This window comes from Idiotropiscis lumnitzeri, chromosome 3, assembly GCF_059441095.1.
Source record: "Idiotropiscis lumnitzeri isolate Australia: NSW breed Sydney's pygmy pipehorse chromosome 3, RoL_Ilum_1.0, whole genome shotgun sequence".
NCBI lineage: Eukaryota > Metazoa > Chordata > Actinopteri > Syngnathiformes > Syngnathidae > Idiotropiscis > Idiotropiscis lumnitzeri.
The window spans coordinates 13,105,163-13,120,641 of NC_142393.1; the positions used below are offsets into that span (position 1 = coordinate 13,105,163).

The 15,479-nt window shown below is 40.1% G+C and overlaps 1 protein-coding gene across 1 annotated transcript in view; it reads left to right on the forward strand.

Annotated features, from left to right (window-relative positions):
* Positions 1–12,312: 12,312 nt before the first annotated feature.
* The window catches only part of sema3b (sema domain, immunoglobulin domain (Ig), short basic domain, secreted, (semaphorin) 3B), a 60,398-nt gene continuing 57,231 nt past the window's right edge, over positions 12,313–15,479 (forward strand). Inside the window, exon 1 of the mRNA XM_088289603.1 lies at positions 12,313–12,595. The gene's annotated coding sequence lies outside the window, so the exon portion shown is untranslated. The remainder of the gene's footprint in view (positions 12,596–15,479) is intronic.

The following is a 15,479-nucleotide window of genomic DNA, read 5'->3' on the forward strand; positions in this document are numbered from 1 at the left end:
AATCTCTCATTTGATCCTCTTGGCACCCGTTGTTGGCCCTGCAGTCTTATCCCTTTAGCGCACATTCACCCCCTTCTCCCACATCTTCCACCAAGCATTCATCCTACCTTTGCCTCCATGCTTTCCTCCCACCCGTATTCTCCCCCTCGTCTCACATTTTTTTTTTTGTCAAAATGTCGCCATTCCTTTCTCCCCTGGGGGAACTCCCTAAGTTGCTTAACTCTTTCTCATGTGCCTGTCAACCCCCACACCACACCCTAAAGTCTCCCGATCATTCTTCTGCCTTAAGGACTTTATAAAGCAAACCCGCCCCCAAAAAACAAAAGGCATACTTGAGTACATTTGTACATCAACTTCAGCAATTCCTGTTATTAGACTAGGAAAATATCAGAGCTGCCAAATGTTACAGATCGTCTGTATTTTGACATGGAAATCACTGAATGCAAATTTGTTACGCCCGCAATGCTGATTGCTCCTGATATTTTAAATAAATCCAGCGTTCAACGTGAGCACCTGCCACCAAGAGGCTTACCAGTACATATTTTTAACTGAATGTGATTAAACTAACAGATCGTTGTCATAATAAAAAAATAAAATAAAAATGAAACCGAAGTTCGTATTAGGCAAAGCATGGCGCCCGCTATTTTGCACTGTACTACGGCTAGCTAGCTGACGTAGCTGAACACGATGCAGAGCTGCAAGCTTCACTTCGTGTTCAGTGTAAACACAGCACAAATCACTCATCATCGTCGCCCTGACGCTGAATAACCTACACTAGTATCTTTTTTTTATTTTTTATTTTTTGAGCTACACTAGTATCGCTATCAGAACCATACAGAAGTCATGCTAATTGCTAAGCTATCATGACCGACGTAGGTGTGAAACACCGAAATGAGTGATTGTGTGATACTGTACGCTTGTGACGTAAGTCTGTCAGGAACCACATCATAGCTGAGAGTTAACCAGTAAAATGTGTTATTTATTTTTTTAACAAGTGTCTGTAGAGGATAACAATGCTTAATATGTCAGCCCAGAGGCTGTGCCTATAAGGTTACGAGTACTGTATACTGATATAAAATATTTATTATATGATAAACTTCATTATTTATAGTGGCATGGCTCAGTTGTCGAGTGGGCTCTCCCAACTCACAGATCTCAACCATGTCGAAGTGTCCTTGAGCAAGATAGTGAACTCAGTTGATCCTCATGCTGTGTCATCAGTAGATAAATGAGCAAACGGTGTTCAAGCGCTTTGAGTACCTAAAGTAGTAAAGTGCAAATCAGAATCAAGTCACATGATCTCCTCTATTTTCATTTTAAAGTACAATATTTTGGTCCTTTAACCCATTGTAGTTTTTTAGTCTCCCATCTCCATTGTCTCTTCACACGGACTGGTTTCTTTCTCTTCAAAATCATGAATGTTCATATACTTTCTTTAGAGCTACCAACACACATCCAGTCACACCGCTTCCGCACCTTCAAATGACCACAGCGCACGTTCGTCGTCCATCATTCCTGCAGGATATGAAGTTGCCAAGACAGGCCGATTTCAAACGAAAACAGATGATAATAGGAGCAGACTCAACTGAGAGACGAGAGTCAAGGGCAGGACGCTGAGGCAAAAGAGAGCGAGGACGGATAAGAGAGTGTTGGGAAAAGAAGTACTTAGAAAAACAAGAGCGGATCAGCAAGGACAGGACAAAGAAAAAGATGATGGCATGGAGGGAAATAAAAGGGAAAGAATAACAGACAGATAGCAGATAGTAGGTCTAGTTACCATATAAGCATCTTTATACACTATTCTTTTGTGTGTGTGTACAAAGGACTGGGTTTATGCATGAGACATCTTCTCAGACTGCGCTCAAGTGTTTTTGAGGAGCTGCGCTGTTGTGTCTTGCTAGTTATCAACATTTAAGTGTCCTTGGCTACCGATGGAAAAACACATACAGTCTGATGGGAATCACATGAGTAAATACTCTTTGATTTCACAGAAAAGAAATACACTAAGGGGTCAGACGAGATAAATTCTTTTCTGTTTACTACTCCCCTTTGAACATGTAAACTGTGCTTATGAGGACCATTTTTGACATCTCTTCTTTTGACTATTTTTACTTCCTACTAAATTATTTTAAACTTTATATGTTCACAAAATCATGCTCAATTGCTTATTTATGTCAATAATAAAAATAATGTATTATGCTGTCATTGAGTCAAATGGTAGAGCTGCTGTCAGCACATACACATAAACTTTCACAAACGTTAAAAATGTAAATTTCAGTTTTTTAGCAAGTGGGACTGACACATTTCCACCAACCACAGAATTGCAGTACAGTACAGATGCGTTTTACCACCAAACTGAACCATATTTATAGTTTCATAGGTATCTATGGAATGTGGCGAACCCTGTGGTAAAATTATGCATGACTGCTTCGTGCTGTGCCTTCAATATATTCACACTTTGCTCTTAATTCTCACCCATGTTCTCTTTCTGAATCAACTTCCATCTTGGCTGATGCTCAATCTTTTTATGTTATGTATGTTTTATGTAAAAGTGATGCAGTACAACATATTATGCCGAGCCGCAAAGCCCTTTACTGGCTCCATGTATCAGGGTGAGTCACAGCTGTCATTTTTTTTCATTTTTTTTTTTTTGCGTTGGTCTGGTCCAAGTTGGGTTCAGACGCATTGCACAGGCCTTATTCGTGATCTTCCTCCAAATATACAAGTGAACAGGGGTGTTCTTCGTTTGTAATAGGCCAGTGTCATCAACCTATATTTTATTAGATGTTTAAAAATCCACGGGAGGGGAGTCCACTAACAATGCCAAAATAGAAATAATCCATTCCTGGGTGAAAGTGTTGGCACCGTAAATCTGCCCAGAAATCTTGTGCAATTTGCTGACATCTGGTGTGAAGTCATCCATTGTGGCAAACCATCGATATCATGAAACTTTACCACCCCACCTCGAATAAGCCACAGAAAGCCAAAGAAAAAGTAGCTTAGCTGGAATTTGGTCTTCACAAATGCATGACATCAAACACAACCATAAGCTCGGACCGTCCCCCCAAAATCAAAACACAACACGTACATACTGGTATCTCTTTGGTGTGTTTTGCGGTGTGACTCTCACACAGTTGCACAAACTCTGCGCTCGTTTCCCACGGAGCGATGCGAATGAATTTGGGCTGTGAGTGCAGGGCTTATCTGCCTGTCATGTCGTAACAATCCCGAGCATGTGGAAATGCGAGTGCTATGCGTGGACAACCACTCACAATGCACACACATTACATGTAGCAAATCTCAAATACGTTCCCTGTGACTACATGCACGGGTTAAGGTCACATACAACCCTTTCATCCGCTTCCTGATGAGATTATGCACGCTTATGTATTGAACTTGATCCACAAAGCGTGAGGTTGAGGGTTTACTTGGAATTTGTTTGCAGAATGGCGACGACGATGACTTAAAAAGTGCCAAAGTGATGTCACGTGTTGTGAGGAACAACTTGTAAAATTTTGCAACAAATCTGGATAAAAATGTTGTAATTGGAAACTGTTGTGTGGGGTTTTTCTCCAACCGCTTTGTTTTTCTCTCACATAACTCCAAAAAGAATGAGAATGTAAATTATTTCTAAATGTGACATGCGATTTGCTTGCGACCAAGCCAAGGTTTACCCAGCCTCTCACCCAAAGTCTGCTGGGTTAGGCTCCAGGTCAGCGTGCTTAGCATCTATTCAGCTCATCCAATTGCTTTTCCACGGGGAAAACTAAGTGCCACCAGGGTTGCAATCTTGTCTAGCCGATACCACACGGATCATAGAAAGCAATGGTCGAACTGACAAAAATAAACTCGCTTACCCTGTTGCTGTGCCTTAAGGCTAGAAGTTGCAGTATTGTACGCCACTTGAATAAAATTTGTCTGCTTACTGGCGCCAACGGAGAAGTCAATTCAGGAGACGCTTTCCTCCTCATGGTAATTTTTTTCCCCAGTACTAATTTGAAGTGGACTACACTTTGCAGTTCATTGAAACATTAACATTCTGCAGACTAATCAACAGACTTGTAGCGAATGCTACACCCCAAGTTAGATATTTTCGTACCATTTACAAATTTAAAACATGTACTGAACTGAACCGTGCTGCACGATGAAGATGAGGGTAAAATGGCTAGATGTTAAAAAAAACAACCAAAAAAAAATCAAGTCATATTCCAAATCGAAATGTATACGAATATGTGACTTTCCAAGCAGTACAGCTTTATTCCAGAAATTCCCACGAGTCAACGAGAGTTTAGAGACATTATCAGAAAGACGAGCGATGTGTTTGGCTCCTCACATCAGCACATGGAGCAAACAAGGTCACATTCCCTCAACACTCGCTGTAATCATGTTCCTGGAGGGTCGCTGTGGGCATTAATGCATAATAACACATTGTTGTGACCGCAGATAAAAATGATCTTAATAGCAATGCGCACCACTAATTTTATGGCTTGTGATATGATTTCAACCAACAATCTGAGGCGCATTCATTTCCACAGTCAAACGTCTTCATTTGGCAATATAATTTGGAGGTTTGCCTCATTCACACGGCTTATAATCCATACAAAACATTACAACTTTATTCATATCGCGCATATTTCACAGCAGCTGGAGTAGAAACAAAGCACTTTATGTGTAATAGATCATTACGCTGATCAACAGCAAATTTAGGTGTGTCATCAAAAGTTCTAGGACTGGTGTCACCAAAGATAATATTTTCAACTCAACCAAAGTCTCCCCTTCAATGTTGGCCAGTCAATTTTAATCAGTACGTAATCAAAGAGATCATGCAGTGTTTGCTTTGTTCAGTGCTCGAGAAGAGTGCTCGAGAGTTTCCTTGAGCATCTGACAGTTCCTGGCAGAGAAGAACCATGTTGGAGTAATATCCCCTACTCACCAATGGTGACACCAGTGCTGGAACTTTTCTGACTCATCTCGTATACTAAATGTGGATTGTTCTCCCCTTTTCTTCCTATTCACACAAATGACCTGGAATGACTTTTTCATCTGCAGCTTTATAAAAACAGCAATACGCCCACACGTCTATCCTAGACCTCTTTGTAGGTGACACAATATTTCCATCACCTGGGCTGCTGTCGTTCAACTGTATCGCATGTGTCTGACATCTTCTGTCGAGTCACGTCATGTTTTGTCTTTTTTATCTTCTATGGTTGGCAAGTCCAAAAAGCAACTAGTGTGAGACACTAAATATAACCGTAACAATGATTAAAATGTGGAACGATAATACCAACGGAATTTATTTTTATTCATTGGTAAATCGTGTCTTCTCAAACTTCACTTAAAGATATTGTTGTTATCGCGTGAAGAGTGTACGGATAACATTCCAACTAACATAAGGGACTCTCGGATTCCTTACCTTATAATTTATGTTAAAATCAACTCATGGAAGTAGTTAACTATTTGGGAAGGTTATCTGTGCTTGTGCACTGCTTAGACATCTTAAATTCCAGACGGCGGAAAGTGGAGCACGCAACTTCAATTATTCTGCAGTCTATTTGCCTTCACTTTTCACTATCATTCATCCTTGTGCTGTGGACCACTGGCTTGGTTCTGGTATCCAGTTGACCTCCAGGCCTGGGAGAGTGGCCCAGAACTGTCTGGCATTCATAGCTGAGCACAGGGAACACTTTGTCCTTCTCACTTCATTCTTTCCTTCTTTTGTTTCCATTTTCTGTCACTTAGTTTCTTGGCTTTTCATGGATCACTGGCTCCTATCTCAAGGAGAGTAACTGAAACCTTTGACATTTAACGAGCATTCCATAGGTTTGTTCTTAAAAGTAAAAGTGTGATGCAGAAGTAGCATGACATTCCGCAGAACAAAGCCATCCAATTTTGACCACTTCTCCACCCGCTAGATTCCGTTTGGTCCAGAATTCTGTACGGCATTTGGACAGTGGCAGAGGTTTGTGGATTTTGCTGCTACACACGGCCACAGTTTGTGATTGAAGTGCAGACTTTGCGTTTTAAGAGGTTTACACATTTACGACATTTGGCATTTAGGTCAATTGGCTGCCAGGATGGCCGAGTGGTCTAAGGCGCCGCGTTCAGGACCCAGTCTCCCCAGGAGGCCTGGGTTCGAATCTCGAATTTCCCCATTGTGGGACTAATAAAGGCATTATTAATTGAGGCTAGTATATGCAGAGTATGTCCACTTTCCGCATCTCATCAGTATTTTGACAAAGTGACAAAACAATCATTTGTGATCGGTTAGATGAAAAGCCATTGCAGTCACTCTCACCACGTTGTAAATTTCCTCCTAGAAGATGATTTGCCAGGCCTTCACTTGCAGCTTCTTTGTGAGTCTCACTGCCTTCAGTTTTGTCTTCAGCAAAGCAATGTGTGCTTTACTGGCTTGCGATCGGGCCACTGACTTGACCGTTGATAAATATACCATTTATTTGCCTTAACAAAATATTCAATAATGGATTAGCAATTCATGATATACCCAATATGAATAGTTCTGCTGTTATTCTGGCATCTATTGTAAATGTCTTTATGTTTTTTAATTTGTGTTCTAATTACCTGCTAATTTATATGACGGCATATGGTAAGCGCTTTGTAACAGCTCCAGCTGTTGTGAAATGTGCTAAATAAATAAAATTGTATTGTTTAGTGAATAGCTCTGGATATGCATATGTGTAGTATTCATATTGAAAGTCATATTTGAACATGTTGAGTGGTACAACATAAATCGAGATAATAATCCAAAAGTTGTTTAGTATTTACCCATAAAATTGACCATAAATGCATAACATTCATGGTCATGTATGCTGCTGCCTTCCACGCACATGGACACACATATGTTTGTTTCCTGGTCAGTGGACCTAACAAATTGTGATTAGCTGTGGTGACCCCTGACACGGAAAAGCTGAAACTCACTTATTCTATTCACTGAAATTGCAAAAATTGGCTCTTTAGCTCCATCTAAACAAAATGAGGTCTTCGTTCGTCTGTCCTCCAGCCCTGCACATTATTATTTTTTTTTTTTTGTAAACAAGCAAAGAAATGGTAGCCTTATGCCACGTTCAGATCAAAGATGAGGCGAGCATTCCGCCTTGGTTTACTTGCTGGGGTTTGTACGGAATGTGACTGCTTCATTTACATAAACTGGAGAAGGGGAGGGGTATCGCTTGGTCACCAATTATTGTACAGCAAAAAGAGTGCACCGCAGCATCTTTCTTTTTCTTCGATGTCCGTCAAGGCCTTCCACTTTTTGCTGCAAAACTCCTATGACAGGAAAAAACAAGTTTCAACGTTGCTTTCAGCTGGCCGGTGGTTGTGCTAAAACAGTTTAACAATTGTAAATCCACTTACTGCATGTCAACTTCCTTGCTCACCATTTGGTCCTGCTATTAATAGCTGGTTGTGTTTTGGCGTCAAGCTACAATCATAATCTTATCCGTCGTTGCCGAATCTCGACTCAAAAAACACCAGTATAGCATGCGATATGTGACGTATGCTCCAGAAGCTGACTGACTGCCGCAAGGTCAAATTCTTCTAACTAGTGGGAATTGGATCTGCCGATTTTTGGTGTGCGGCCCTGCGTCCCACTGCTCTAAACGTGTCACCCGCTCTGCCCCGCACCTGACCGCGCAAACTACATCGTCTATATGAAATCTCACCAGAAACGCTCACCCACGTCAATTGTTGAACATGGGCCAACTATGTGCTTGATTTGCAACATTTCATAGGTCCTTTGTCCAGATAAAACAGAACACAAGACTGCTTCCTCAGTCACACATGCAGAAAGTAGTCAAATAAATCCCAGGGATACACTTTTTTCATTGTTATCCATTTGCTAAATGGAGGATGCCCACCGACATACGCCGTGGTCTTCTAGGAAAGTCAAAAGGTCCACAAGCCATGCACACACAGCCGCACGTGCATGTACGCACGCGCACGTACACACGCGCTTACCAACTCTATGCATTATTAAGGTTTCTGGTTGCCACGCACATGCACTCGCACACGCATATTCAAACTGGGTGAGGTCAGGCGGTTTTGTAATCGATGCAGCTGTGTGCTCTGCTGGGCTGTAAAATGATTTAAGACTCTAATGAATCTAACACACATGCATTCTTATCAGCTTACAAACACTACAGCAATTCAAATACACCAGTTTGCTCCCGTTTGTGTGTGTGAGTGTCCCCACTAAAGGACAAATATGGGATCCTCTTCATCCACTTTTCCTTCTCACTTGCATTTGTAGGGAAGAACTGGAGGTATGCCATGTTCAATTCAATCTACTTGTGAATACAGCCTCTTTTTAATATTTATACAGAATATTACATACGTGTGCTGCAGCGTCAGTGCTTTGGTCAAGCAGGAAGCAGAAGCAGAATCCCCACGACATAAATCATTAATGTGCATGTGTGCGTGCGTGTGTGCGAGTGTGTGACTGAACTCTTTGAAGTGTACCATAACAGACGTTTTTTTTTTATTATTTTTTTTTTTTTTAGTTTACATGCATGAAATATTTATGTGAATCAGACTGAAAAAAAACCAGTGCATTAACTTGTGGTCATAAGTATTCAAAAATACTTCCTATATGACACTACATTTAGCAGTTGCCCTAAACACTTGCAGGTGCTTATTTGTAAAGCGCTTACACCAAAACCCAATTCTTTTTAAAATATTTTATAATTGTGTGGTGTAAGTCGCTTTTAAAGTGTATACATTAATTTTCGGGGTGTTCGTACAAATCTTTGTGATCTTATGAACGACGCATATAATTATACAAATGAGTTGTCATGCTTGTCATATTCAGTATTTGTTGGCTGACATGTACAGTAGTCTGATTGATTAAAGGACGGGCAATTCAGCGTAAGGGAGGAAGATTGTGGCAAACCTGTCTGCCACTGCATATGTGAACGTTTAAAAGTGGAAGTCAGCAGGACAGAAGAGACTTTGTGTACTTTAGAGTGCATGTTTATGAGCCATGTGCGCAAGATCAATGTTGAGTGTGTAAGTTGGGGTGCGTGTGTGTGTGTGTGAGAGAGGCCAGACGTCAGCGTTGACAATAGCCCGCTTAGACTTGGGAGGAGGTCGGCCTCGTTAAAAGCGGCTTTGAACAAACTGAGAAAAGCGGTAAAAGTAGGGAGGGAGGGTACAAGGGGGTATTTGGCGGGATGTTAAATCAGGTTAGAGGAAATCAAAGCAATAACGATGGTATGTTTACATGTCGCCAATCAGTGTGTTCGGTTGAATGTGAATTTGATGTCATCATAGTGATACATGTTTGTTTGCAGTGTACATTCATGACAATAATTATGTTGGAAGGGAAAGCGATGTATAATGCAGGTTTAAAATCTGACGGAAGTAAATGTTTCACAAGTAAATATAGAATTTGCTGGAACGCATCTTTGAGCGCTGCGGGCCAAGATTGTTGTTTTGATGGTGACGTCGTTCCTAATGCCCGCGCTGAATGTTCTACATTTACAGAGACAATCGCTTCCATTGTTTATATCCAAATGACATTTTTAAAAACTTCCATTTTTGAGTTGTTTTCAAATGTTAGCATTTTTGTGATGCAAAAATGTGGCTACCTTATAAATAATCCGAAGCATTTTTCAATCACGTTTTTACCTTCACACCTCTATGCGGCCCAAATTCTCATTAATTTTTTTTTTTTAAACAAAGTGATGTGTGTGTTACTCACTAAAATAATGTAAAATGTGGTAATAATGGGTCCGTGTCGAGATGCCCAAAAAAAGGTCGAAAAATTGTCTAGATGTAAATTGATGCGAAACTATTAAATGCAAGGGGGAGAGATGGATGAAAGTCGTGTAGCCCTGAAAAAAGACTGACGGATTTAAAGGGGATGCGTAATTTCAGATAACGTAGAGGAAGTGAAATGAAGAAAAGAAAACCACAGGCTCCTTTGAGGAAAGGTTAGCAATGACGGAGGAGAGAGGGCAGGGTCAAGTGAAGGGGTGTGTGTGGGGGTGTGTGTGCATGTGTGTGTGAGTCTGCCCCTGACAGCATGATAGAGAAGCTCAAAGAGACAAAGACATTCCCTATTTTGTTTCATGAATATAATGGCGGGAAACATGCTTCCTGCATGTGTTTGTGTGAGTGTCAGTGTAGTATAGGAGGAGCAAATCAATAATTGATGAATTAATTATGAGCAAACACATTTCTAAATAGGCTGCAAGAGTGGGTGAATGATGAGATTGTGAGGAAAGACTCATGTCTGTATATCAGTTATTTCTATGGTAAAGAGGCTCCTCTGTTCAGGTGCCAAGATGAAATGTTTGCGCGGAATTTGTTATCGTCGGGCAAAAGAAGGCACGCTCGGTTACTGTTGTATGTACTGTTTTTAATTTTGTTTCATATTAATTAGAGCTGGATGGCCATTCCATCTCAGGGCCGAACGGTTCGAACGGAAGCCCATTTTGGGGACTGAGCAGCTATTAGTCAGAAGTGGCTCAAAAATGTACAAATCCGTTTTTATGACTAAATGTAGTTATTGTGGCTTTTAATAAGGTGTGTTTTGTAGTCTTTAAATTACGGTAAGTGGATGTGAAAACAACAATCAAATTTACATTTCTTGGTAATTTATAGTCTTTGTTAAACCGAGCATGCCGGGTGCCGGATTACCTTGAAGAACACTGGTAGACCATTCTAACACCTCACAGAGGGCTGGAACAGAGATTCGACCCTAGAACCTCAGAACTTTGAGAGAGATATGCTGACCAATTATATATAACCTCAATGAAACCCATTTCCACCATCTCTTAAGGCAACATTTATCTTAAAATCCAAGTAAAACTGAAAAAAAGATCATCAAAGTACAAGATTCCACTCAAGTCCGGGAAACTTTAAAGGACTATAAATCAGTGATGGACCAGATCCAAATGGGTTTGAAGGAAAACCCACATTGTGTTAAGCATGTCACACAAGAACAGTGAAGGAGCCACTTCACCTCTGGACTGCGACGGCTGTGGGGTGGAGTTGGAAGAGGTGTGTGTTTGTGTGTGTGTGTGTGTCACAGATAGCTCTGCTTTCATGCCTCATTGAGCAGTTAAATGATCTGAGTCTAAAGTTTTGTTTACCTAAGACCATTTTGGTTGAAATAATGTTTTCTTGGGTTTTGTTTCTTTGCATGGTAATAGCATTTTGGTGGCGGAAAGTGGAAACACTTAGAAAGGGTTGACATGACATTTTCGAAAATAACATTGTTGTCACAATATGTGTGTAAGTTATCTATGAAACCCAGGAAACCGAGAGGTTATTGATATTTGAACAGATGTTTAAAATATCAGAGCCTACATAATAGTGAAACATTGCCACATAACCAAAACAGCACGGCACTCCACACACTTATTAATTGTTCCACTGACAATAAAGCTTAAAAAAAACCCAAACAATTTAACAATAGGCACCTGGATACTTGCAAGTGGCAGAACTTGAGTTGACACTACTCTCCTGAAGAGATCCAGCCGGATACTGTAGGGTTAGTCAAACACATTTTTTGGTAATTTGAAACTGTAAAGATGACATTCTGTAAACTCATGTTTGGGATGATCACAACTGTATTACATAACAGAAACGTAGAATACCAACCACGACATAACAGCATCACTCACCAAAATAACCACTTACTGCTATGCTAGGCTCATTTGCAATTAATGCTATGATGCTCATCTTTAAGCTAGCGCTCTTATGACCAAGGTTTAGGCATTTTTTTCCCCCCATATCTTGAATTAATAAGGCAGTCGTTTACTGATCACCATATCTATATCTGAATATCCAAAATCTCCATTTTAGAACTTGAAGTATAGAATCAAATAAATAGATTACAGATGACGTAGGGTCTCCTTTTCAATCCGTTTATATCATTCATATCAAATTCAATGAGACAAGAAATAGGGGCTCTAAAATGTTCTTATATTTTGAAGAAAATATTTCACAGAGAGAGTAAAGCACTTTGGAACAGGAACTGGTTTAAAATAGGAAAAACCTTTTTAACTACCATTACTGCCATTGACGACTATTGGCCAGGCATGCAAATTAGCATTTTAAATTTGTTATTAGGCCTATCAAGCGCTATGTCAATATTTTTCCAGTGAAAAAAAAATCCCTCCATTGTTTTTGGGGAACTCTTCGATCGTCAAGGTGTGTTTCAAGTTAGGACAGTGGGAATGGAACTTTGAATGGGAGCAACAAAAAAGGAAAGGTGGAGGAAAGAGAGAAAGAGCTGGAATCTGCTCCGGTGTGGCGTCCCACCCCCTCCTCTCTCCAAGAGGAAGGACAGAGAGAAGCGAAACCACACTTGCTCTCCCACAACAGGACTCCGGGAAATCCGGGAGCCTTGGAGTTGTGTCGACTCATACGCACAAAGGCATATACTATGCTGCTGATAAAATCCCAGCAAGATCCTGAGAGAAGAGAATAGGAGCGAGTTTAAGAAAAAAAAATCAGGATAAAGCTCCCCTTTGCTGCCCGTTTACCTCGTGGAATATTTGGCACCTGCCACGGGGAGTCAGAACAGGCTGACGACACAGGCGGGACACAAGAGAAGCTGCTGGTGCCAAAGGTGAGACACACCATTACTGCTGGGCCTTTGCCCTCTTATATCAACTGACTTGTATGTTTAGTCATGCTTAGGTTTGCCTGTAATGACTAACTGATGAAGGAAGTTTTGTGTGCGTGTGTTTGTGTGAGGGAGAGATAGTGAAGGTGTGTGCAGGTGTGCCCAATATCTGCATTCTATTGCTCTGACAAAATGGGTCAACATGTTTCAAGTTTTGCTAAGTCGCCTCAAACATAATTTGAAAAAAATATTCTTTCAGTCATTTTTCATAAATGTGACACATTTTGCATTATTTGTTGTTTCATAGCTGTATTTGACTTAACGTTAGAGCTAGGCTTACTATTTGTTTGGATTCATTAATTGGAAAATTACCGTATTTTTCAGACTATATGTCGCTGCGGAGTGTAAGTTGTAATTTTGGGAGAAATTCATTTTACCAAAACCGATACCAAGAACAGTAGCGCTTGGACTCGCACCCAAAATTCCCATTCCGGAATCGGACCCTAGTCTACTGCAAAGTGTGGTCTGTAGTTTTCTTTGCTTTGGTGTTTTGCTAGACTTTGCAGAGGTACAATTGGGCGTATCGGGGCATTTGCAGCTTTGTGCGCAATAGTATCATGGCAGAAGTCCTGGAAAATCCGAGTGGCATCCCTTATTTGAATCATAATCAGGGGATTCCGAGTGCTGGAGCAGTAGGCGGGGTACACCCTCTATTGGTTGCCAGCCAGTCACAGGGAAAAAATCATTTATTTTTCAAATTTTTTGGATGATTGGCAAATAATTTTGGTGCATTACCACCGCCTTCTTTAGCATGCGGGATCCGCAAATTCGGCAGATGCCCAGTACAGTTTAGATGGATTTGTTTTTTTTCAACCATGTTGAAGGTTTATAAAATTTGCTCATTTTATACCAAAAAACGAGGGCTGTCAAAATTAAAGCGTTAATTCAGGTGATTAATCCCAAAAATGTTTACTCAGTTAAATATTTTAACTCCGTGAACTAAGTTTGATTTACTTCAAAAATCATTTGCATGCTTTGCAAATATTGTGCCATATTAGCTGTCTTTAGCACATCTCAGAACAAAACACTGTTTAAGTTACCACTGGGCCTTGCAAACCAACAATGCTGGAGTGTGGCGCTTGTGGGCAGTTTTGAGAAATGTTTCAAAAATAAATGTCTGTAAAGATGTCTCCATTTAGATCGTATTCAAGAATCCAAGAAAGCTATTAGAACAGTCTTTAAATTAAATATACTTCATATTTGGTTGTTTTGTATCAATTCCAAGATATTATTCAAGTAAATATATGTTATACGCTTTGCAAAAAATAGTAGTTGAAAAATGTGATTAATCACAATTAATCATGGAATTTTTTGTGATTTTGTGAAAATTAATCACTTGACAGTTTTCTAAAACAAGAAAAAGTTTTTGCTATTTTTAATGCATCTGCAAATATTATGACCAAATTGGACTTTTGTTGGGTTTCATGATGCATGATATATGAGTGACCTGACATTTCTTTTTGTGCTGTGACCGTGGGCTGATTTTTTTTTTTTTTTTTTGCTTTGACTTGTAAGCCAAAATTTTAGATAGTGCTGCAAGTGGGAAGTGAACTCATCTCAGCCCAGCTCACTTTACAAGAGGCAGCAGTTTGTCAGATCAAAAAACAGGCATCAATCTTCCAGTTGAAGTTTACAATCAAATTAAACCTAAAACCAAGAGAATTAGAAATAGTGTCTTTTTTTACAGGAAGCCAAGCATCATCATCTTTTCCAATCCTTAACGGATGTTTCCCCGTTGTGGGAGGGTTTGCAGGTGTGTGTTTTGTCTGTCATCTCACCTTTTCAGTCCTGTAATCCTTGCTGGTCTTTGTAACATTCCCCACTCAAAGCCACTTTGACCTGCATTGTAACCCTTCCATTATCATACCACACAAGCCCACCTCAGCAAGACAGCAATTGAACATATTGAGGTTGGCCCACTTGCGTGAAGTAAAGTTTCTTGTTGGATAGAAAATCATGCACCTCATTCAGAAACAAGGCATTAGTGTTTTTTTGGTCTCGGTGGACTGTATAGTTGTGATATTCTCCTGTTGGTGAAATTACCAGCCATTGATATTGTTTGGAATCGCTTACATGTTGTTAGTTGTCTAAACAGTGGAAGCAAAAATATTCAGCAGAGGAAATTTCTGACTTTGAAAAGTGTTGAAGTCTTTTGGAGATCAGTAGGTTTTTGCACTGAAGTTGTTTGCAGTATGACAGGCTTTGAATGCTGCATTCAAGACTGCCAGAAAGTAGAAAATCGCTCACTCGAGTTTACCTGATCTGACCTCAAGGCATTGCAATCTAACATAAACAAGAACAACAAAAAAAGACCTTGATAAGAAGTATTTGTTTTGTTGACAATTGCGACTGTTCAACAGTTCGAATCCGTTATGAGGGTTAGGGTTGTGTTATTTTACATTTTTCTTTTGATGTAGAGATGATATCGTGACTGGCAGTTGTAATAGCCGGTAATTAGGACCTTTGATTCCAATTTCCATTATACTTTTCCAAATCGGCGCGCAGAAATTTTAGACACTCACATTTTCGGAATTGTAGAATGTTTACTAGAATAGTGTTTTAGAGTTATGCATTAATGCATTATAATCTAAAAAGATTAGGCAAGACCGTTTTATTTATATAGCACATTTCATACACAAGACAACTCAATGGTATTTTCCACGAAAACACATTCTAAGAACAAGGTCAAAGTACAGTCAGCAGTCATTGCATGTAGCCGGAAGTGTATGACATTGCCTGTCAAAATAAAAGACCGGCGTAATCTCGGGAGGACAGACAGTATTGTGCACCTGCTCACATGATGCATCGGCCCTTATGTTCACATTGT